Source organism: Marmota marmota, unplaced genomic scaffold, assembly GCF_001458135.2.
Source record: "Marmota marmota marmota unplaced genomic scaffold, marMar, whole genome shotgun sequence".
Taxonomy (NCBI): Eukaryota; Metazoa; Chordata; class Mammalia; order Rodentia; family Sciuridae; genus Marmota; species Marmota marmota.
Window position 1 is genome coordinate 18,249,675 of NW_025999842.1, and position 23,550 is coordinate 18,273,224.

Consider the following 23,550-nt stretch of genomic DNA (forward strand, 5'->3'; position numbering starts at 1 on the left):
GGTCTATTCCCTAAAGACCTAAAAAGAGCATGCTACAGGGACACTGCTACATCGATGTTCATAGCAGCACAATTCACAATAGCAAGACTGTGGAACCAACCTAGATGCCCTTCAATAGACGAATGGATAAAAAAAATGTGGCATTTATACACAATGGAGTATTACTCTGCATTAAAAAATGACAAAATCATAGAATTTACAGGGAAATGGATGGCATTAGAGCAGATTATGCTAAGTGAAGCTAGCCAATCCCTAAAAAACAAATGCCAAATGTCTTCTTTGATATAAGGAGAGTAACTAAGAACAGAGTAGGGTCGAAGAGCATGAGAAGAAGATTAACATTAAACAGAGATGAGAGGTGGGAGGGAAAGGGAGGGAGAAGGGAAATTTCATGGAAATGGAAGGAGACCCTCAGAGTTATACAAAAGTACATACAAGAGGAAGTGAGGGGAAAGGGAAAAATAATACAAGGGGGACAAATGAATGTCAGTAGAGGGGGCAGAGAGAGAAGAGGGGAGGGGAGAGGAGGGGAGGGGGGATAGTAGAGGATAGGAAAGGCAGCAGAACACAACAGACACTAGTATGGCAATATGTAAATCAATGGATGTGTAACTGATGTGATTCTGCAATCTGTATATGGGGTAAAAATGGGAGCTCATAACCCACTTGAATCAATGTGTGAAATATGATATATCAAGAACTATGTAATGTTTTGAACAGCCAACAATAAAAAATTAAAAAAAAAAAAAAGTACCAAGCAAAGGATGCAAAAAGCTTGCAAACACAAGACCAAGAAAACAAACAAAACAAAACAAACAAACAAAAACCAGATAGTTAGCCATATAATACTGGTAGACATATTATACTGCTGGACATTGTAATAAAGAGAAAGTGATGATATTTTCATATAAACAGTAACCACTAGGAGAATTCATCACAAGCAAACTTACTTTAAAAGCAATATCATCAATAACAAAACCTAGTTCAGTGTGAAAGCAAATGCCTATACTCCCAGCTATTTAGGAGGCTCAGGCAGGCAGGAGGATCAAAAGTTTGAGGCCAGCCTGGGTAACTTTAAAAAAAAAAATGACTAGGGATATAACTCAGTAGTATAGTACTTGTGTAGCAAGTATGAGGCTCTGGATTCAAACCCCAGCACAGCAAAATAGATTGAAAGAAAGAGAAAAAGAGGGAGAAAAAGAAAGAAGGGCTAAAAGGATTTTTCAGACAGAAGGTAAATGATTCTATTGAGACACAAAAATGCATAAAGGGTTAAAGGAAAATGAAAATGGTAAAAATGTGGTTACTTAAATACTGATTATAAATTTATATAAGTATAAATTAAATTAAAATTATACTGCACACAGAGGTGAATATGAACTAAATATTTGCAAGAAATTTTCCATTTCTAGAAGGTAGGTAACTATAAAATTAAAGTAAAAAAGTATATCCATAATGTTTATATTAACCTCATTTTGCTATACTAACACATATTAATTGGATTAATTGGTTTTGCAACATTTACTTACATACATACATGTATCATGCTTTGATCATGTCTATCTTCCTCCCCTTATTCCCTTTTTTCTTCCCCTTCCCTTTCCTTTCCCTGTCCCTGAAAGTTCCCTTGTATTTTCAGCTTTCAGTTTTTTCATCCCATGTATTATAGGAAACATGCAATACTTGTCATTCTCACATTCTCATTCTGTGTCTGGATTATTTCACTTAACATGATGTCCTCCAGCTCCATTCCTTTTGCTGCAAATGTCCTGATTCCATTCTTGTTTATGGCTGAATAATGTGTATCTATATCACATTTTCTTTATCCATTCATCTGCTGATGGGCACCTAGAGTAATTCAATTATCTTATCTATTGTGAATAGGGCCACAATAAACATGCGTATACACTTATCTCTTTTGTATATTGACTTCATTTTCCTTAGATTTGTACCCAGGAGTAACATAGGTAGAATACGTGGCAGCTGTAGTTCTAGTTTTTTGAAAGATCCTTCACACTTTTCATAGTAGCTGTATTTATTTTCATTCCCAGCACGGTGTGTAAGTGTTCTTTTTCTCTATTTACCAGAATGTAATTTTTTGTTTCTTATATGCAAGTCATTCTATTGAGTAAGAAGAAATATCAATGAAGTTTTCATCTGCATTTACCTGATAGTAAAAATATTAATTTTCACATATTTATTGGCTTTATGTAATTTTGAGAAATGTTTTTTTCAAGTTATTTGCCTATTTTTTTTTGGTTGGATTACTTGTTCTTTTGGTGTTGTTTTTGAGTTCCTTATATATTCTGAATATAATTCTGTCAGATGAATGACTGCCAGAACTTTGCTCCCATTCAGTAGGCTGCTTCTTCACATTGTTGATTGTTTCCTTTAGTGTGCAGAAGTTTTTAATTTGATATAATTCCATTTGTCAGTTTTGCTTTTATTTCATGAGCTATTGAAGTCCTAGTCAGGAAATTGTTGCCTAACATCTTAGTGTATATTTCTTATTTTAATAGTAATTTCAAAGTATCATGTCTTACATTAAAGTTTCTTTTACCCATTTTGAGTTGATTTTTTTAAAACAGAATTAGATATAGGATACTCGTTTTAATCTTCTACATGCAGATATCCAGTATTCCAGTACATTTTGTTTAAAAGGCTATCATTTCTCCAATATGTGTTTATTGTATCTTTGTGGAGAATACATGCATAGGTTTATTTCAAGGTCCCCTTTTCTGTTCCATTGGTCCACATATCTGTTTTTATGCCAAACCATATTCTTGTTGTTACTGTGACTCTATAGTATATTTTGAAATCAGGTATTGTGATGCTTTCTGCATCGCTCTTTTAGCTCAGAATTACATTGGCTGTTATAGAGCTTTTGTGATTCCATATGAATTTTAGGAAATTTTTACTGGTTCTGTGAAGAATGTCTTTGGAATTTTGATGAGGATTGTATTGAATCTTAGATTGCATTGGGTACTATGGTCACTTTAGCAATATTATTTTTCCCAATCCATGAACAAGGGATGTGTTTCAGTATTCTAGTGTATTTTTCAAAGTTATTCTTCCTTGTCTTTTAATTTTCATTGTAGAGTTCTTTTAGCTCCTTGGTTAGGAGAGTTTGAGGTTATTTTGAAAGGTATTTTTTTCTCAGTGAGTTGATTATTGGTGTTTAGAAAACCTACTGAATGATTGTGTGTGTGTGTGTTTTGTTGTGGTTGTTGTTGTTGTTGTTGTTGGGAATAGAAGCCTGGGTTGTTCTACCACTGGGCTACATTGCCAACTTTATCTATCTATCTATCTATCTATCTATCTATCTATCTATCTATCTATCTATCTAGATAAGGTCTCTTTAAGTTGTCAAGTATAGCCTTGAACTTGTGATCCTTTTGTCTCTGCCTCTGGTGGATAGGATTACAGGCAGGTGCTACCATGCTTAGCAGGTACTGATTTTTGTATGTTGATTTGGTATTCTTTACTTTGCTTAATTTCTTTATCAGTTCTAAGAGTCTTTTGGTGGCTGATTTAGCATTTTCTAAGTATAGAATCATATTACCAACAAACAGGGATAGTTTAATTTCCTCCTTTCCTATTTGTATCTCATTTACTTCTTTCTCCTAATTTCTCTGGCTAAATTTCTAATACTTTATTGAATTAGAGAAGTAAGAGTAGGCATCCTTGTCTTGTTTCTTATCTTAGAGGAAATGCTTTAACTTTTGCCACATTCAGTATAATGTTGACTATAAGTTTGTCATATATGGGTTTATTATGTTGAGGTATATTCCTTCTATACCTTATATTCAGGATTTTAATCATAATGAAATATTGCATTTTATCAAAGGCCCCTCTGCATCTTTTGAGATGATTATGTGATTTTTATTCTTCATTCCGTGTATGTGATGCATTATGCTTATTGATTTATATATATTGATATGATATATCCTCACATCCTTAGAATGAAACCAACTTGGTCATGATTGTTATGATTTGTATATGAGGTCTCCAACAAAAGCACCTACAAATTGCATTCAGAGGTGAAATGATTAGATTACAAGAGCTGTAACCTATCCTAGCTTGAATGGACTGGCTAAGTGGTAATTGCAGGCAAGTGGGCTGTATCTGGAGGAGATGGGTCACTGGGAATGTGTACTGGAAGGGTACATCTTCCCTGTACTCACTTCTGTCTTTTTAAGACTTTCCCATGAGCTGAGCTCAAGATCCTTTGAATTTCAATGGTATCTGCTATAATACTTTCTTTATCATCTCTGATTTTATTTTGGGAGGTTTTCTCTCTGTTTTGTTTGGTAAATTTAACTAAAGGTTTGTTACTTTTTTTAATGTTTTCAAAGAATCCTTTGTTTCATTTATTCTTTGCAGTACTTTTTTGTCTCCATTTATTTCTGCTATGATATTATTTCCTTACTTTTAGTTGTTTTTTTTTTCAAGCCCTTAAAATTTATTAGTTATTAGGTTATTTATTTGAGGTCTCTCTTTTCTTTTTCTGATGTAGACATTTATTCCTATAAAAATCCCTTATAATATGGCTTTTATTTTATCCCCAAGGTTCTGGTATACTATGTTTCCATTTTTTTGACTCTCAGCATCTTTTAATTTTTCTCAATTACTACAATGCACCACTATTCATTCAAAAGTATATTGCTTAATCCCCATGTGTTTTATAATTTCTTTAGTTTCCCTGTTCTTTTTTCTAGTTTTGATTCATTGTGATCTGATTGAATTTTTGAGACTTGATTTTTGTTTCAATATATGATGTATCATGGAAAAGGTTTCATATGCTGAATACTGAATGTGTATGTTGTAGCTGTTGGATTGAATATTCTAAAGATATATTTTAAGTTCATTGGATCTATAATGTAATTTAACTCTGATGTTAGTCCATTGATTTTTTTGCCTGGATGATTTTTCTGTTGGTGATAGTGAAGTCATGAAGTCACTCACAATTACTATATTGGGGCCTATTTTTACATTTATGTCTATAGTGTTTGTTCCATAAAATTTTGTGATCCAACATCCATCTATATCTATTTATAATAGTAATATTTTCTTAATGAATTGTACCCTTTGCCAATATATCGTTAATTTGTTTGTCTCTTTTAACTGGCTTAAATTTTATCTTATTGGATATTAGTATAGCTGCTACCACTTGTTCTGGGTTTCTATTTGCTTGACATTATGAGTTTGATCTGGAAGATCCCCCAAAGGCTCATGTATTGAAGATTTGTTGTCTAGTAAAACAATATTCAGAGGTAAGGATTTTGGGAAGAGAATGGATCTCAGGGCTTTAACCTCATCTGTAGATTAATCCAATGATAATGGATGGTGGTGAAAATCTAAGAAGTGGTGCATCATTGGAGGAGGTACATCACTGGAGAAATACCTTGGAAGGACATTTCTTGTGCCCAACGTCTTCCCTACCACCCTCTGTTTCTCTCTTGCCCTGAGGTGAAGAACTTTCCTCTGCTATGCCCTTCAGATAATGTTCTGCCTCACAACAGATCCACAGAAATGAAATCAGAAGACGTTACACTGAAACAGTTCCTCCTTCAAATTTTTTTTCTAATCCAGAAAATTGGTACCAAGAAGTTGGGTTGTTGCTATAACTATTTTTGATCATGAGAATCAGAAACCTTTGGAGTATATTTACAGATGTTCAAGATTTGAAGATGCAGATTAAAAATGGGAGTTCATAACCCACTTGTATCAAATGTATGAAATATGATATGTCAAGAGCATTGTAATGTTTTGAACAACCAATAAAAAAAAAGAAAAGTCTTAAAATATTATAAGCAGAGGGCTGGGGTTGTGGCTCAGTGGCAGAGTGCTCACCTAGCATGTGTGAGGCACTGGGTTTGATTCTCAGCACAACATATAAGTAAATAAAGGCCCATGAACAATTAATAAAAATATTTAAAATATTGTAAATAGAGATTAATGGACAATCTGGTGTGATCTTGGAAGACCAGAATGCCAATAAGAATGCAGACTGTCAAAATTATGCTCATAAGATTTCAGATGGGAATGAAGATTCATATGAATTAATTTAGAAGCCATTTGTGTTAAATTCTGGAGAAAAAATTTTTTTTTTTACATTTTTCATGTCCTGTGATTGTGTGAGGATGAATTTCAAGGTGATGCATTAATTAATCTGGTGGAAGAAATTTTAAAGAAGCATAGAATTCAGGCACTATCATGAGTATTGCTTTGGGCTTTTATTCATGTTTAAAGTGAGAATCAGAAACAAGATTCAGAGTGCAATGATTTGAAAATGTTGTGTTTGACCATGAAAGTATGTATAAAATTGAGGACAAGGAAGGTATGTTTGCTTAAGAGATTGGCACAACTAAAGAGGAGCCAGGTACTTTATGTAGATACAATATAATATAGAAAGTATCCCTTGAAAGCTTTTCAGGAATCAGAAATACCCAACTTATAAGTTTCTATGATGTAGAAGTGAAAACTCATTTAAAATATTGCACTGGGAAAAGAACATTGGAGCACTCTGTTTGCTCCAATGTTGGAGCAGTCTCTTGCCAGAGCCTCAAAAGTAACTGGAGGTTTGCTCTCCTTGCTTATGTTTATAACTCTGAAAACGGAGTATGACACTTGGATATTGATGTCTGTGAGCTCATCAGTGTATTAATCCAGTGAGAGCTGAATAGACTATTGGAAGGTGGCAAATTTTATAGATAGTCCAGCCTGATTGAAGTAAGTAGGAACCTGGGTATTATACCCCGAGAGCTTATTTCTTGTGCCCATTCCCAGCTGCTCTTTGTTTTCTGGCTGCCATGAGTGAAGAGCTTTATTCTGCAATGCCCTCCTGCCATGATGTCCTATATCATCATAAGCCTGTAGGAGTGGTGTTAGCTGACCTTGGATGAACCTCTGATACAGTGTTCCACAATCATTCTTATCTCCTTTAAGTTGTTTTTCTTAGGTATTTGTCACAACACCAAAGAGCTGATTAACAAATTTGAAATATTATTGTTCTTTCTTTCCCTTTCATTCTGTGAGTATCTTTGTTGATGAGGTAAGTTTCTTGCAGGCAGCCTGTGTTTTGCTTTGAATCCAGTTAGCCAGTCTGCATGTTTTAATTGGAAAATTAAAACTATTTACATTCAGTGTTATTATTGAAAGGTATTGCTTAGGTCAACTATCTTATCAGTGTGACCAAAAAACCTGACAAGAACAAGGTAGAGAAAAGGAAGTATATTTGGAGCTCACAGTTTCAGATGTCTCAGTCCCTAGATGTCCAACTCCATAATTGCCCCAAGGTGAGGCAGAAGAGCATGGTGGAGAAAAGCAGCTCATGACGTGGCAACAAGAAAGCAGAGAGAGCTCTGCTTACTGGGGACAGAATATAAACCCAAAAGGCATGATCCTGGTCATGCCCCAAAGACAGGCCCCAGTGACCCACCTTTTCTAGCCACCATATGCCTATAGTTACCACTCTGTTAATCCATATCAGTTGATTAATTTGGTGATTAAGTTAAACCTTAATAGGGATATAGTTGTTTATGTCATTTTGTTGATTATTTTGAATAGTCTATGCTCATTTTACCCTGATCTATTAATCTTAGATGTTTGATGATTTACTTTATTAATTATGTTTGGTTGTCTCCTCTTTCTCATTTTTTTGTGTCTACTCTTCTTCTGAGGTTTATTTTACCCAGATACTATGATTGTGTTAATCTTTCATTCACTTCTGGGTGTAGAATCTTCTGAAATGCTGGTCTAGTGTTCATGAATTTCTTAAGTTTATGCTTATCTTGACAGTTATTTTCACTCAGTGCTTGAAATTCATCATTCAATACCCTCTTTGTTGTTTTAGATATAAGGTGTCCCCAAAATCTCATGTAGGAGACAAATGCAAGAAAGTTTAGAGGTGAAATACTTAGGTTATGAGAGTCTTAACCTAATCAGTGCATGAATTTCTGATAGGGATTAACTGGATGGTAACTGTTTGTGGGTAGAGTGTGGTTGGAGGAGGGGGGTCATTGGATGTGCCTTTGGGGTATATATTTTGTTCTTGGTGAACTGGAGCTCTCTCTCTCTACTTCCTGGTGTCATGTTCCCAGCTGCTTTTCTTCACTACATTCTTCCTCATGAGTTCTGCCTCACCATAGACCCCAAGGAATAGAGTTGGCCATCTGTGGACCAAAACCTCTGAAACTGTGAGCCCCCCAAATAAACTTTCCCTACTTTAATTATTCTTGTCAGGTCTTTTGGCCACAGTATTGAAAAAGCTGGCTAAAACACTCCTGGTCTTTAGATGTCTACTGATAAAACTATTATTTTTCTTATGTGTTTGTCTTTACATATGACTTGGCACTTCTCTTTTGCAGTTTCTTTTCAGGACTGGAGATTGAATGCAGGCCCTGTGTATATTATACAAGCTTTCTACCTCCCTTCTCTTGCAGCTTGTGTTAGTCAACTTTTCATCATTGTGACATGATCAACTTAGAGGGGTAAAGTTTATTTTCACTCATGGTTTCAGAGATCGAGTCCATGGTTGGCTAAGTACATTGCTCTGGGACTAAAGTAAGGCAGGATATTATGGGAGAAGGGCAAGGTAGAGGAGCATTTCTCATCTCAAGGCAGGGTCAATGAGCAGAGAATGGGTAAGGGAAGGGCCGCAGGGAAGATGAACCCTTTTCAAAACATGCCTCCTGTGCCCTTCTCCTCCAGCTATGCCCTAACTGCCTACAGATAACATCCATTTAGTCCATTCAAACTAGGATGAGCTGATTATGTTATAGCTCTCACAATCCAATCATTTCACTTCCAAACATTCCAGTATTAGCACAAGAGATTTGAGGGAACACTTTACATCCAAACAATAACACAATATACGTAGCCCCAAAAGCTCATGTACATTTCACAAAGCAAAATGTGTTTAGTTTAAGAGTCCTATAGTCTTAACGGTTCCAACATTACCCAAAAGTCTAAATACAGTCTCATCTGATACTCAAGACAAACTTTTGGCTGTGAGCTCCTGTAAAAATGAAAAGCAAGTAACATATATCCATATACAATGTCACAAAATAAATATTTTCATTCCAAAATGGAGGATTAGGGGCATAGAATAGGATGGAACAAAATCAGACCAAAACCCACCTGGGTAAACAGGTCCTGTAACTCTGTATATAGCATCTAGGAAACTCAATGGTGAAATGTGCTCTCCAAAGGTCTTGAGTGGTCCTACCCCTTGCTTGGACTTTGTTGTTTACAGCATATAGTGATTCTCTATTAGCCCGGCTCCCTCAGCCAGTAGCTTTTTTTGGCAGACAGTTCATGTTACTGGAATCTCTAAATTCCTGGAGTCTCTATTCCAGCTTTAGCTTTACCTTCACAGATGTGTGCAACACAAAGGAATTCTGACCCATGACACTATGTATTGCCACATAAGACTTCCTTTGAAATATTGGTGGAAGACTCCATGATCACTAACTTTAGCACCAGCATGACATGAAGACAAGATCTGCTCCCAGCTAGCAGAGTGGCTGAGCCCCCTAATATTATGGCTGCAGTGGCCTCTGAGTGCCTGGGAGAAACAACTTCCTATGTCCCTCTCTGCAAGCAGGGTGTCCCAGTGATCTCTTCTTAAATGTAATTTCCCTTCTGAACCCTTTAGACTACATGGGTGTTTTCTTGCAAATTCCTATGGTGTCCTCAAGGTATCATTCCTATTATCTCTGTGCAAAGTTCTTTACATTATTTTAGTCATTGTAATCTCTTTAAACATCACACCTTCTTTGGCTCTAGTTTTACACACACTTTCACACTTTTTTTGTTTGAACTGGAGGTTTTTAAAATATTCCAGCTCTGCTTTCTGAACTAATTATTGTAGTAAACCTGGCCCAAGATAGCCAGAAGAGCAAAATAGCATGGCAGAGGAGTGCTGCTGATCTCATGGTAGACTCAGGGAGAAGAAAAAGCAGGATTAGAGGGGCCAGAAGAAGTATGAACCCTCCAAGGCATGCCTCTAGTGACCTATCTACTCTAGCCATGTTCCACCTGCACATAATTTTAATCTAGTTTGTCCATTCAAACTAGGATAGCCAGGTTATAGCTCTTACAGTCCAATCATTTTTTATTTAGATCAAAACATTTATTTTGTGTTACAAGAACAAAAATAAATTCAAGTAGATAATGAAATAAACGTTTTCTTAAAGTATTTCATCCTCGGTTCTCTGTTCTAGAATTTAGTATACAGTTCAAGTGTAGGGTACTTCAGTGCTTCTTTTGGATGCTATGAAGTCTCCATCTTATAACCATGTTTCTCTAGTTTAGCTCATAACTGGAGAAGTCATCCTCTACGTTGTCATCATCCCAGTTATCCTCCCAGACGTGTATCCTCGTCTTCTCTAAACCAGCCTAGTCTTCAGCAGGAAACTCTTGGAACTCATCGTCCTCTGCTAGGAGACCCAAGTCTACCTGCTTCTTTTTCTCTAACATTGCAACCCTCCAAGCCCAATACTGCCCAAAGCGGTATAAAACTTGGAACCCTCACTCCTCAACAGCTGTGGCTACCGCCTCTGTCAACGCCTGCCCTACTTCAGTCCAATCATTTCTTTCTCTGAACATTTCTATAGTAACACAGGAGCTTTGGTGGGACTCTTCAAAAGGGTACACCTTTATCTAATCCAAAACATAGATTTTAGTGTTTTTTCTTTGTTTTGTACTTTTGGCAATTGAACTATAATACATCATAGATAGGTTCTTTTCTAGTTGTACTATTCAATGTTCTAAATGCCTCCTGTACCTAGATATCAATGTCTTCCCCAAGGTATGAGAAATATAATGCTATTATTTTACCAAATAGTTTTTCTATTCCCTCAGGATATAGCTCTTCTCATTCTGGTATGTCAGTTATTCAGATGTTTTTTTCTTTAAATAGTGTTAAATCTTTATTTTTTAACTTGGTGTTGTCTGAATATATCATTTTTCCTTAAAAATCTCTGATGTTCTCTCTTTTTACTTATTCTGGTCTGTTGTTGAGGCTTTTACCTGAGTTCTTATCTAACTTAATGAAATTTTTATTTCCAAGTTTTCTATTTGGTTCTTTTACAAAGTCTCTATATATTTATTAAAATGATCATTTGTATCATTTGTATCCTATTATCTTTCTATTTCATTCAGCTATTTATTTGTATCTTCTTGGATTTCATTAAGCTTTTTCAAAACCATTCTTTTGAATTCTTTTCCAGCATTTCAGTCTCTTTGATGTCTTTGGCACCCATTATTAGAGAGTCACAAACTTTGAGAAGTGTCATTTTACCTTGTTATTTCATTTTTCTAGTGTTTCTATGTTGAGATCTGTAAATATGTTGAGATGGGTATCCCCTCCACTTTTATTTGAGAGCTTTCTTAGTAAACAGCCTTCTCTTAATGATGTGTTCTGGGATATCAGTTTGTTCTGTAGTGTTGAGTTGAATTCCAATTGAATTTCATAAGTTAGTTTCCCTGTGGCTTTGTTGGCTGTGATTAGTGGGTTTTGACACAACAAGTACCTTGTCAGAGCTTGAGGGACCTGATTTCTCTGTAGCTTTTGCCACAATGTGGTTCCCCTGAGAGTTTAGATAGGTATGGTGTAGACAGCAGATCATGTAGGTACACCCTCTGTGGTTACTCCTACAGTGGGAATGGAAGCTACTATAAGATGTTGGGGGTTTCCATGGACTCTATAGATATTGGCTCTGTTACTTGAAAATAGTTCTGCTAATGGTTGTTCAAATTTTGGTGATGGGTCTGGAGCTTTTATACATTGTTTAGACATTGGTGAAGATCCAGCTGTTTCACAAAGATGGGCAGGGGCTGGAGTCATAGTTACTCTCTGTAGCATTCAACTACAGCCTTCCCAGTATTATGCAATCTAATTGGGTATGGGAGTGACCTGTGCTAATGTCCCTCATAGATGAGGTACCTACAACAATTGTGTTATTTCTGTTATTGCTCTGTGAGTGATTAGGAGTGGGACTTCAGATCTACTCTAGCCATGCCTACTGGGACATGGCTCACCATCTGGGGGCTTTTATCTGTCATTTTTTAAAGTTAAAATATCTGCTGAGGTTCTGTTGGGATTAGGTTGTAGTTGAAGCCAGATCCAGTTCTTCTTGGTTGGGCTGGAAGTGTTGCTCAGTAGTAGAGCACCCATTTAATATGCTTCACGTGTTGGGTTCATTTCCCATCCCCATCAAAAAAGAAGAGAACAAAACAGGAAAGAATGGGAAAAGGAAATGACATCAAGAACTACATTAAAAACTAAAGAAAGCACTAACCAAAGCAGCGATAACATTAATAACTGAATAAAAAGTGGAAAAAAATAATATAGAATAAAAAAGCTTTTAAAAATTATGGAAGTTAACCAAAAGGAAGAGATAGCAGAAAATAAGTTCAAAAGTAAGAAAAAAAGGAGAAAGAGATAAAAATAAGAAAAATAAAAGAAAGAAAAAATGATAAAAAGATAATAAAAGAGAGAAAGAAAAAAGAAGCAAACAGGAAACAGCAACAACAAAACATGTATTAATAAAACTTTCCTCTCTGTCAAGGTACTTGAATGAGCAGGCAAGAGTACAGAGTTGTAGCCTATGGTGATCAGAGCTTCTCTCCATGTTTTCTTAGGTTGCAACTCCTTGGAAAGAGCAAAGTCTGGGGGTTATTTACCTCTTCCCACATCTTCCCTTGGTCTTGCTTATCAGTTGACTAGCAAGAGGAATTTGTGGCCAGAGTCAGTTGAAATACATCTTAGTTGCTTTTCATTCTGGAGTGAGTTAGGGTAGAAAACAAAGCTCCCTAGAAACAAAACTGCCTCCAGACAGTTTTGCTTATGAACTCTGAGAGCAAGGTAGATGCTGACACTACAGGAAGCTCATGCACAATGTAGAACTCCTCAAAGATTCTGGAGCTACATACTCCGAGTTCAGGATAACACCAGTTCTATGTGAGGCCTCAAAATCTGCCAAGGACAGAGAGAGATTGTAAAGTCTCGAAGATCTGTGCTAGAGGGATGGTGGCAGGTTGCACATGCTTCTCTGCCAGTGGTCTGGTTTTCCCAGTCCTATTTCCCATACTATCACATGTGACTTCTCACTCTAAGAGCTGGCCTGGCAAACCACAGATTCCAAAGGTTAGAAACTTTTATCTACTGTCCCCCTTCCACCCCCAATGAATTTATTTCCGAGGCAGTAAGCTCATAAATAGGTCCCTTCTCAGGATGGATCCCAGTTGGAATATCTATAAAATATGCTGGGAAGTGCAAAGAACTACTTTAAAGCCAGATCATTATGTAAATATTAGGACTGTGGGGGTGGGGGGGTTGTTTGTTTGTTTGTTTTGTTTTTGTTTTTTTAGCTTTTATTTCTGCAGAGTGCTGAATCATGTGCTAATGGTCTTCACTGTGACAATCCCTTTTTTCTCCTCTATCTCTACCAAACAGGTGCTCACCCTTCCTCTGTCACAATCTATGAGATGGGAGCTGGGGCACTCTGTTTTACTTTATTCCACTATCTATCATCGCTGGCTTTCTCCAAGTCATTGTTTACTATTGAATTCCAGCATTCTCCCATGTTCACCTACCTCAGTGAGTAGTCATATTCCAATTGTTTTAATTCTATCTTATGGATCTGCATGAGAGTTCTTGGTGCTTTTAGTTGACAATTTTGTGAAGGGCACCCTACAACTTCTTAAAGAATAGCTTAAAATGTACAACTAAGTGGCTAATACGGGGGGGAAATAACAAAATCTAAAAAAAATATATTTTTGTAATTATAGATGGACAACATGCCTTTATTTTATTTGTTCATTTTTACGTGGTGCTGAGAATCAAGCCCAGTGCCTCACACAGTCAAGACAAGTGCTCTGCAACTGAGCTACAGCCTCAGCCCAACACAATTTTTAATGGGTCCAAACTAAGACAAGAAAGAATGTTAGAGTCTGTAAACAAGTCAAAATAACACCTGGCATTTTGCCAGGGGAATGTTAGAGTTGTAAACAAGTCTGGATGGTGCCTGGCAAAATGCCAGAGGGAGTGGTTTGAGAAGTAACAAAAGCGAGCCATTAAGTGTGGAGATTCCTTATTGGTTGACTGATGTATCTAGTTTATGCTAATTAGATAAGCTGTGTGGAATGTATAAATACTGCTCCTGTCCTGCAATAAACGGCTCCTACTCCTGCTGTATCAACGTACACAAGTTATTCGTCACCCCCCGATTATTTTGCTGCAGCCGTACTCCGGCAAAAGAAGAATATAAAACAAATACAATAAACACAAAGCAATTGTTAACATCATAAATCGATAGTCAAATATAAAAGTAGTTTTATTAAATATAAAAAACAGAAATAAAGTGAGATAAAAATTAAAATGCTATAATTACAGTTTTTAAGAGACCCACCATAGATAACACAATGCAAAGGCATGCATTAAAAACCTATAGTGACTTCAAAAGAATAAAATGAAATTTGAGACAAGAAAATTTTACTAAACAGAAAGATTCCATAATTATTAAGGACCTACTTGGAAAATAAAAATAGTTTTAAGTTTATGTATACAAGAATACAACATCAAGAATAAAAAAGCAAAACATAAAAGGACTATATGACAACATAGATAAGTGCTGAATTATATTTGATGATTAAATTCACTTCTCTGGAAAAATAATTATACAAGAATCTAATATAACAATGGAAGATATGAAAACTCTAATGAGTTAATTTAACCTAGTTTGATCTATTTAGAATTCTGAACCTCAAACAGAAAAATATGTATGAATCACCCAAGAAAAAGTGCTACTTGAAAATACCCAAATGTTTGAAAATTAAGCACTATATATCTAAATTAGCAGATAATAATCAGAGATGATATTAAGGAAATAAGGAAATATTGTGAAATGAATAATGAAAATTTATTCTGAAACCAATGTGATCCAGATAAAGCCTTGCTTACAGGGATGGTACCCATGAAATGCATTAGGAAAAAAAGTCTGAAAATAATGATCTTAGTATCAATCTCATGTGGCTAGAAAATAGGAAGAATTAAACTCAAAGAAAGTATCAAGAAAGAAACAATGACAAGATGGATAAGAATTAATTAAGAACAAATGAACAATTGAGAAAATCACCATAGCCAGGAGTTGGTCTTATGGAGAAAATAATACAATTAATAATCTCCTAATATTGCTGAAGGAAAAAGAGTAGGGAGTAGAGAAGGAGGGAAGAAGTGTAGAATACCTGGAATGAAAAATGGGTGCATCATCAGAGATCTTGAAACTATGAACAATTGTATGCCAATGTATTTCTAAATATATTTGTTTATGAAATTCAAATTCCTTGAAGACTATAATTTATCAAACTGGATACAAGACATAACAAATATGATGATATTATATCTATTAAAGTAATTGAATCTTTAATCTAAAACTTTTTTTACAAAGAACATTCCTGGTCTAAATAACCTTCACAGGAAAAGTGCATTGATCTTACACATACTTTTCTAGGGATTAAAAAGGTGAAATAGTTTCCATCTCATGAATATGTACTTACAAGACTTACACACACTTTATACCCAAACCTGACAAAGACTTTACAAGAATGGAAAATTACAAACCAATCTTCCATGAATATAGAGAAAAACAAATTCTTAAACATAAGGTCAACATATAAAATCTAATAGTACATAAAAGAGAATAAATGATGACAAATTTATATTTATTTTAAGAATGTTAAGTTTGTTCAATATTTCAAATTAGTCAGTATATTTTATTCCAATTAGCCTAATGGAGGAGAAAAATAATATGATCATTCTAAAAATATAGAAAAAAGCATTTGATAAAATCACACTGATTCATTGTAAAAATTCTTAGAAATGTAGGTATAAATAGTAAAGACCCCCCCCCTTTTTTTGGTACCTGGATTGAACTCAGGGGCACTTGACCACTGAGCCACATCCCCAGCCCTATTTTGTATTTTATTTAGAGACAGGGTCTCACTGAGTGTTTAGTGCCTCACTTTTGCTGAGGCTGGCTTTGAACTCATGATCCTCCTACCTCAGCCTCCCAAGCTGCTAGGATTACAGGCATGTACCATCGTGCCCAGCCCATGTAAAGCACTTACTTAATTGAACATTTGCATTTATAAAATTTGTAGTATTTATAAAATTGTATTGTATATTGACCAAGGGCTAGATCTAGCAATTCTACTCCCAAATGCACATACTTCCACGAGGCACACATATGTATATCAAAGACATGTTATAGAACATTTGTAAAAGACATTATTTGTAATAGCTTCCAACTGTAAACAAGTCAAATGTCTACCTGTAGTAAAACAGGTAAGTACATTGTTAAATATTCAAACAATAAAATACTGTATAACAAACTACTGCTCCATGTGAAAGTATAAATGAACCTCACAAAAAATATTGAATAAAAGAAACCAAGAACAAAAAGTCCAAATAATTATATTTGTAAAAGTTCAAAAGTATGAAAATTATCCATGGTAATGGGAGTAAGAATAATAAAAATCCTTTGCAGAGTCATGGGAAAGAATTGGCACAGGGCAATATCAGGATTCCTGGCAATTTTTAGTTTTTTGATCTGTGTAGTAGACATAAGGGTATATTCATTTTGAAAACAGCTAATCAAGGCATATTAAAATTGATGCACAAAATAAAATGTGTATTTTATTTCTATCAAAAGTGTACATTGTTGAAAATATACATTGACATATTTCAGATGCATTAAATACATACAGATATTAGCAGGAAACAAAAATATTATCATAGAAGAAGTGATGCTTTCGCTAGTTTTGAAGAAATAGTATGAGAAGAGGATAGCAGTGGAGAGTAAGTAGACTTGAGGCATATTAGAAAACAGTGATGGTACAGAGCCAGGAATGCCAGCTTGAATGTTTGGATTTTTATATACTTGAGAACACAAATCATTGCTTGCTATGTCTGAGCAGGAGTAGTACGTGAAGAATTACATGCAACTGGAGATAAGGAAACCTTGCAGGACTGTGATATAACACTTCAACATATTACCTTTGGAAAGTTGGTTATTCTGAGTTAATATGTGGGAATGATCATTGAATTATAGTTTGTGCTGGTCATTGGTTTTTGTTCTTAGTAAACACTTTTCACCTAGCTCTCTATTCTTTTAATGATTAAATAAGTACTTTATACGTACTTATTTAATATTCTAATATATAATATCTAATCTTCTCCTTGATACACTGAATATTTTTGATAGTTAAGAAATTAAAAAAAAATATCCACAGGGATATGGCTGATGGTTAGGACCTTGGCACCCTAGCTGTGAATATCATTGCAAATAGCAACTAGGTCATTCTCCAAGTAGCTATCTATTGTGCAAATTGAATCACTATTAATATTTTCATTGGTCCTCAGGTATATAGAAGCAGATAGAGGAAAAAAGGAACTAGGAGGTTCAAAATAATATATTTGTCCGGAAGCAGATAAATTTAGGGGCACCTAGGTGTTACATTCAATCCCTAAAAAAAGCTGCCTGGAGGTGGAGCCATGTTGGTGAAATGTTGATTGATGTAGCTGTTAGAAATATGGTGCTTTCTGAACATGTGGTTGTCATAGTGGTGATGGGCTTTGATGACGAGATGCCAATATACATAGTTAGGGACATTATTATTTCTTTAATGATAAGACTATGAAAACTTAAAAATTGAAGAGTGCCCAGGAAGCAGGAGAAAGATGTCAGAATACTAGTTAGGCACAGCTTTCCTAAATCTCAAGTTTTCTATTTCAATGGGCATAATAATCGACACCTACATTATCAAGATGAGGACTCATTATGTCCCTTAAGAAAACAATTCAGTTTTTCTAAACATGGGTGGAGAGTTTGAATAAATCTGTCTAATCATGAGTAATAGTAGGCAAACATATTCTTGAAGAATTCGAATTAAGGTTAGTTGTAGGAATTGAAGTGATCTAACTATCCCAAACAAGATTTGTTTGAAGTCCTCTTCCCATATGGGACCATGAATTTATGCATAACATGTCAAAGTAGCCAGTTGACCAGGTGTCTAACTCCTTCCCATAGGCAGATTTACCTGCCCATCTTGGTAAGAAAATGGCTGTCACAGAGTGTACATTCAATAAGGATTTGTTAAACAATTGAACAAATCTGGTAGAAGGATTATGAAACCTGTCTTTGAGAAGGAAACTGACAGCTTTGAGGACACAGGTAGTGACTTTGTCTCTTTTGTTCAGTTTAAGGCCATTAATTTTACATTGGTAAGGATAGTATACTATCAAGAAATAAAAACCTATAATTCTTATTTTTGACTGGCAATTTCAGAGGGTATGTTACCTGATCAGTGACAGAGTTCTTAGGACATCAAGAAGAGTATGTTTTGTAGTAGATTCACCAATTTAATCAGTTAAAATAACATTTGAGGAAGATAAATAATTTGAATCAAAATTTTAAAAACTGGACGCTATTCAGTTTAATAAATATACCACCAACTGTACAATGGAATCATGTAAGTGAGCATGAACTAGTAATATGATAAACTTGTAAAACAAGAACTTATGTCAGCAAGGAACCCAGAAACTCTAAGTAAGAAACAGAGGAAATGGTCACAAAGCAGAGTTATGAATGTTTTCACAAATACTTTCACAATAGTTTTTACACATACAAACATACAACCTCACATTTGTACACACAAAGAATGCATGTGTATGTGCACATATACATATACGCATATGTTACAATCAACCATATTTTTATGAATTAATATACATTCCTAAAGAGAAAGTAATAAAACTTTTGGTATCACTCAAATTGGTTAGATTAGATTCATGATTAAATGGAAATGAAGCAATTATAGGTATTTGACAGCTTGGTCAAAAGGAGGGTGTGCCTTAAACTTTCCTATTATCAGAAATAAAATTGATCTAACAGCAGAGTCAGTGATGAATGCAGCACTATTTTATATTACAGTAATCTAAAATACATTTGATATGTTTTCACTCTCATAAAAACAGGATGCAATGTGATAAATTCTACTGTTTTGTACATGATCTCATCTTTAAAGTATAAGTGATGTCAACCTTGAAAGAAAATGAAAATTTTATGTTAGAATTTTAAATAGTGACATGAATGTATGGCCATATATGATTACCTTACAATTTTAGTTAGTAGATTACAAAGAGATCCAAAAAATATAGGTATGATTCCACATCCAGGGGCTCTAAAGATTAGTACAGTTATAAATAATGGAGAATTAGAAAGAAAAGAAATTTTGATTTATAATTTTTAAAAACTATAATGATAAAGGCAAGAGATATGGAAATCTACCAGTGTAGCAACCCCATGTGTTATCCATAGCCAAGAACCATACACATTAGAATAGGTTGTTTGTAACCAAAGTTGAGTTCAAATGAATAACACACTTATGACAGCAATACTAAAACTAGTGTCTAATATATCTCCATCCCTCACCCAAAATAGTGCCCTCATTAAAAAACTGATAAAGAAGAAAGGGGCTTGGGGAGTAAAATTCAGGGCAAAAGAGGAATAGAACCATTGCCTTTGGTAAAATGTATTATGATACAAAAATATTTTGTTGCTAAATTTTCTCAAAGAAAAAAATTTCTTTCTACAAAAGAAAGTATAATTCATATGTGAACTATAATTTATGAAGAACTAAGGAGGGTTATTCCTAAAGAGCTAGGACCAGAAATCATGAAGGATAGTAGAATTGAGGATGATTAAGTTGGAAGATGTAGAATTTAAGGATAACATCATCAACATTTTGAAGATCAGTCTATTCAGAATAAGAAAAATAACATAATAGATTGCCCAAGTAGGCAGATTCCAATTATAAAAAACTCAGTGATTTATTAATTTTGGAAAGGATTTTAACAAAATCAGTAAGATCTCTTTCAGCTCAGGTCTGTCACCAGATGATTCAACAGACAGAAGAGGATTCCTCCCTGGAAGACAACTTGCCTGTTAAGATCCCTTTAATCTCTCCTATTTGAAGATATTGTGACAAGTCAGTGTAGTAGGAAAGTCACTCTTGAAAACAGAGCTAAAGATAATGGTTTAATTAACTGGACTCAGAAATCAAACATGTGAAAATGGAATGAAGGTCTAGATAAACTATCCTAGATCCCAGTTTTCAGAACTAAGTAGCAGAAGGATGGACACACATGGGAAAAACCAGCTGTGGGCAGAAGTCTGAATGGCTTCAATAACTCTTACCCAACTAGTACATTAAGGAGGGGATTCCTGCCTTTCTTTATAGGGTACTAGCAACATTATAATTAATGCTATTTGAGAAGAAAGTATAGAATGAACTGAAATATTTCACTTGGTTCAGGGACTGACACAAGTTTTAGAGACTTACATTCTTACATTCTACAAGACAAATTTAATGAAAATAATAATAAATTGAGAAATACATTAGTAGCTGATCAAGTATATATAACGTACACATTTTGTAAGCCATATATGTTACAGTTATTCCCAAGGAACCCAGTTTTATCATATGTACTCAAATAGCTAATATTTAGTTAACATTTGTGTATATTTTATGTATATTAAGTGTTTTCATCTATCACCTCTTGTCATTTAATATTAACTCAATGAAGTAGACATAAGTATTATAATTGTATAAATAAGAAAATTAAGATTTAAAGAAGTTAAATAATCTGTTCAAAAGCAGAGGCCCAAAGTGGTATAAGCAGGATTTATACCCCAGTTGTCTGAAACCAGAACCTTCATCTTCAACCTGTAGGTGATAGTGGTATTACTGATGTTGTTGGAAATCAAACCACTCTGAATTGTAGCTCAGGGAAACAAAGAAATGGAAACCTACTCAAGGCGGCCCATGTGCCTTTTGGGAGGTTGGCAGTCAAATGTGGCACCAAACTCTGGATCCAATCAAATGCTTGGTACTGTCCAACCTTCCATATGGTTGGGAGGTCTGGATCTGTCACAGATGTCGCAGGCAGCTTCCCACATCACCTGCAAGACATATGTGACATAAATGGGAAAGCAGGATTACTAAAAGTGTGCCCCCAGCTGGGCCTGTGACTGTGAAGCCAGCCTAGCAGCAAACATGAGAACTGGGCAAATTTGGGGGATGGTTCACTTTAAGGCCCTGACTCAGCTGCTCCACAGGGAGCTGAAATGGGGGCATTGTGAGTTGGAGTAGGCAGGGCTGGCAAAAGAAAAGCTCCAAGGACACATTGAATCACAACTTCTAACAATGTGGCATGGCTGTGCAAACAACATCAGACAGGCCAAACTTACATGCAAAAAATCAAAGACTGAGTGACTCTTTTTGGGCAAATGTGTCTGGCAGCCTACAAGGAGGAAAGGCAGGGCTGCAAGTACAATATGCTCTACAGACAGAGGAGAGAGTCCCAGCCCAAAGACAGCTTCCATGTGTACGAAGTGTGGAAAATCTGAGACATGCACTGGGCTCTTCAGCCACATTCTCACCCTTGGAAAGCAATCAGCCAGCAGAAAAATCTCCAATTTAAATGACAGCAAAATGTATGCTTGGAGTTATCTGACCAAATTAGCAACTGAGATATTCTAGGGACTTAATTTGCACATTGAGTTTTAATAGTATTATATGTGTATAGCAGATTATATAACCAAAAATGTTAATGGGAAAATGATTTTATTTGACTGGGAAATTGGCACCCCAACTAATTGTCTGAAAAGGAGCCAATTTTAAAATTCAGATGCTATTTGAATGAACTGGTATTGGCTGAATTAGGATTTATTGTGTAAAATATGCAGCTTTTAAAAGTAGCCTAAGGAAAGAAAAAAAGGACTCAATGAAACAAGTTTGTGTATTTCTCTGTGTTCTGGGATGGGTTTCAGGATAGTACAAACCATCATAAAGAATTCTGGAGTGAGGGTAGTGGTGGAAGATTAATAAGTGACCTTATATGAATGTGGAAGAAGAGTGTTTCTGTGGTCTGCAGATAGGAGGATGGTTTGTCAGCAGTCCATAATATAGTCACATAGCAACTTTTTACTAAAATATTTGGTTACCTTTTTGTAAATGACTTGGAGTTTTATATGCCTAATTTTATACAGAATAGAATTGAGTGTCACACATATTTAGGAATGACCATGTTTTGGATGTGCTGTTTAGAGTGCTTAACACATTAAGAAAATTCACAGCTTAAAATTAGTGCTGGCAATCAATCATTTTTCTTATCAGGAAATTTAGTATCTACAACTGGCCAAGAATAAATAATAAATAAGATTGTGTGGGAGTTATTTTCATAGAAGAAAGCTTTGGAAATAATAACTTTTTATTGTTTTGAAAATATCCCCTTGCTTAAAAAATTGTAATGATCCTTTATTTTTATTCACACCACCTCATCTCCTTATCCAGAAGCAGCTTAGGTAGATTTTGTAAATAATGGTTGAAAGTGCAGCCTTCATTTATTACTTGTCTTTGGGCTATTGAAAGCACAAGGCTTCCTTAGAAAACCAGGCCTTTTCCTCCCCACCCGAACCCCCTACCAGCTTACCCTTTAAGACAACATCTTCAAGTTGCCATAGACCAACTGCGAGTGTTAAATGAATATCTTTGACAGGAGCTAAGTCTTTTGGGCATTGAAATAAGGTTTTCCTCCACTCTTGGCATGTGAAGATTGAGAGTGTGCTTTGACACCAGTAGCAGAGGATGTGAGCAAAGCAACTTTCAGAGCATCAAAAGTGTCAGCAGAAGGAAAAATCAGCCCAAATAGGAAGCATCAAGGTAATTTTCCTACCTATAGTATTCCAGGAAGTCAGTCAGCTCCTTGCCACTCTTGGCTGATGGAGCCCCCTTCTCTATTGTTAAATGCCACATAAACTATCTGTCAGCCTCTAGGCCTGCTCAGTTCTTGTACACATAAAGAAACACAGGTAGAAACAAAAGCAGTCATGTATTGAGATAAAGGAAAATTTCCAAAAAATAATATGTCATACTTCATTCATGAGTATATATTTGGGATAAGGATTTCCCCCTGAACATCATAAAACCAGAATACCTGCTATGTTTGAATTTCTGCAAGAGTTGAAGCAATCTATTTCTCTGTAAAGAAGGATTTTCACCTAATCATCTGGTGTTTTAAGATTTAGTACTAAAGAGTATGATTATTTTCTGCATTGTGAGTATATTAAATATTCCCTTGCTAATGTTAAAATATCTTGAATGTTTAATTAATATATAGTATACCTAAATAGCAACATACCTTCCAGAAATTGAGAGTTGGTGATTTTTTTTTCAAATAGTGCACAGCCATGTCTCCAGTATCAGATTAATAAACAGAAAATTAATTACACTAAATTTTTAAAGAGTTGCATTTCCCAATGCTTTCATTTCAGTCAGTTTTCAAATCTTGAAGGAAAACAAGTTACCTCAGAGTGGCAACACCTGTACTCAAACATCTATTTCCTCAATATATTCCCTAATAGTATCATCAAATAATTTTCATTAATATTTAATTCATTGCACATAGCAACCTGTATAACT

At 35.2% G+C, this 23,550-nt stretch overlaps 1 long non-coding RNA gene across 1 annotated transcript in view; it reads left to right on the top strand.

Annotated features, from left to right (window-relative positions):
* LOC125619139 overlaps positions 1-13,944 on the top strand; it is a 298,706-nt gene extending 284,762 nt beyond the window's left edge. Inside the window, exon 5 of the long non-coding RNA XR_007350661.1 lies at positions 13,463-13,944. This is a non-coding gene — a long non-coding RNA (uncharacterized LOC125619139). The remainder of the gene's footprint in view (positions 1-13,462) is intronic.
* Positions 13,945-23,550: the final 9,606 nt, after the last annotated feature.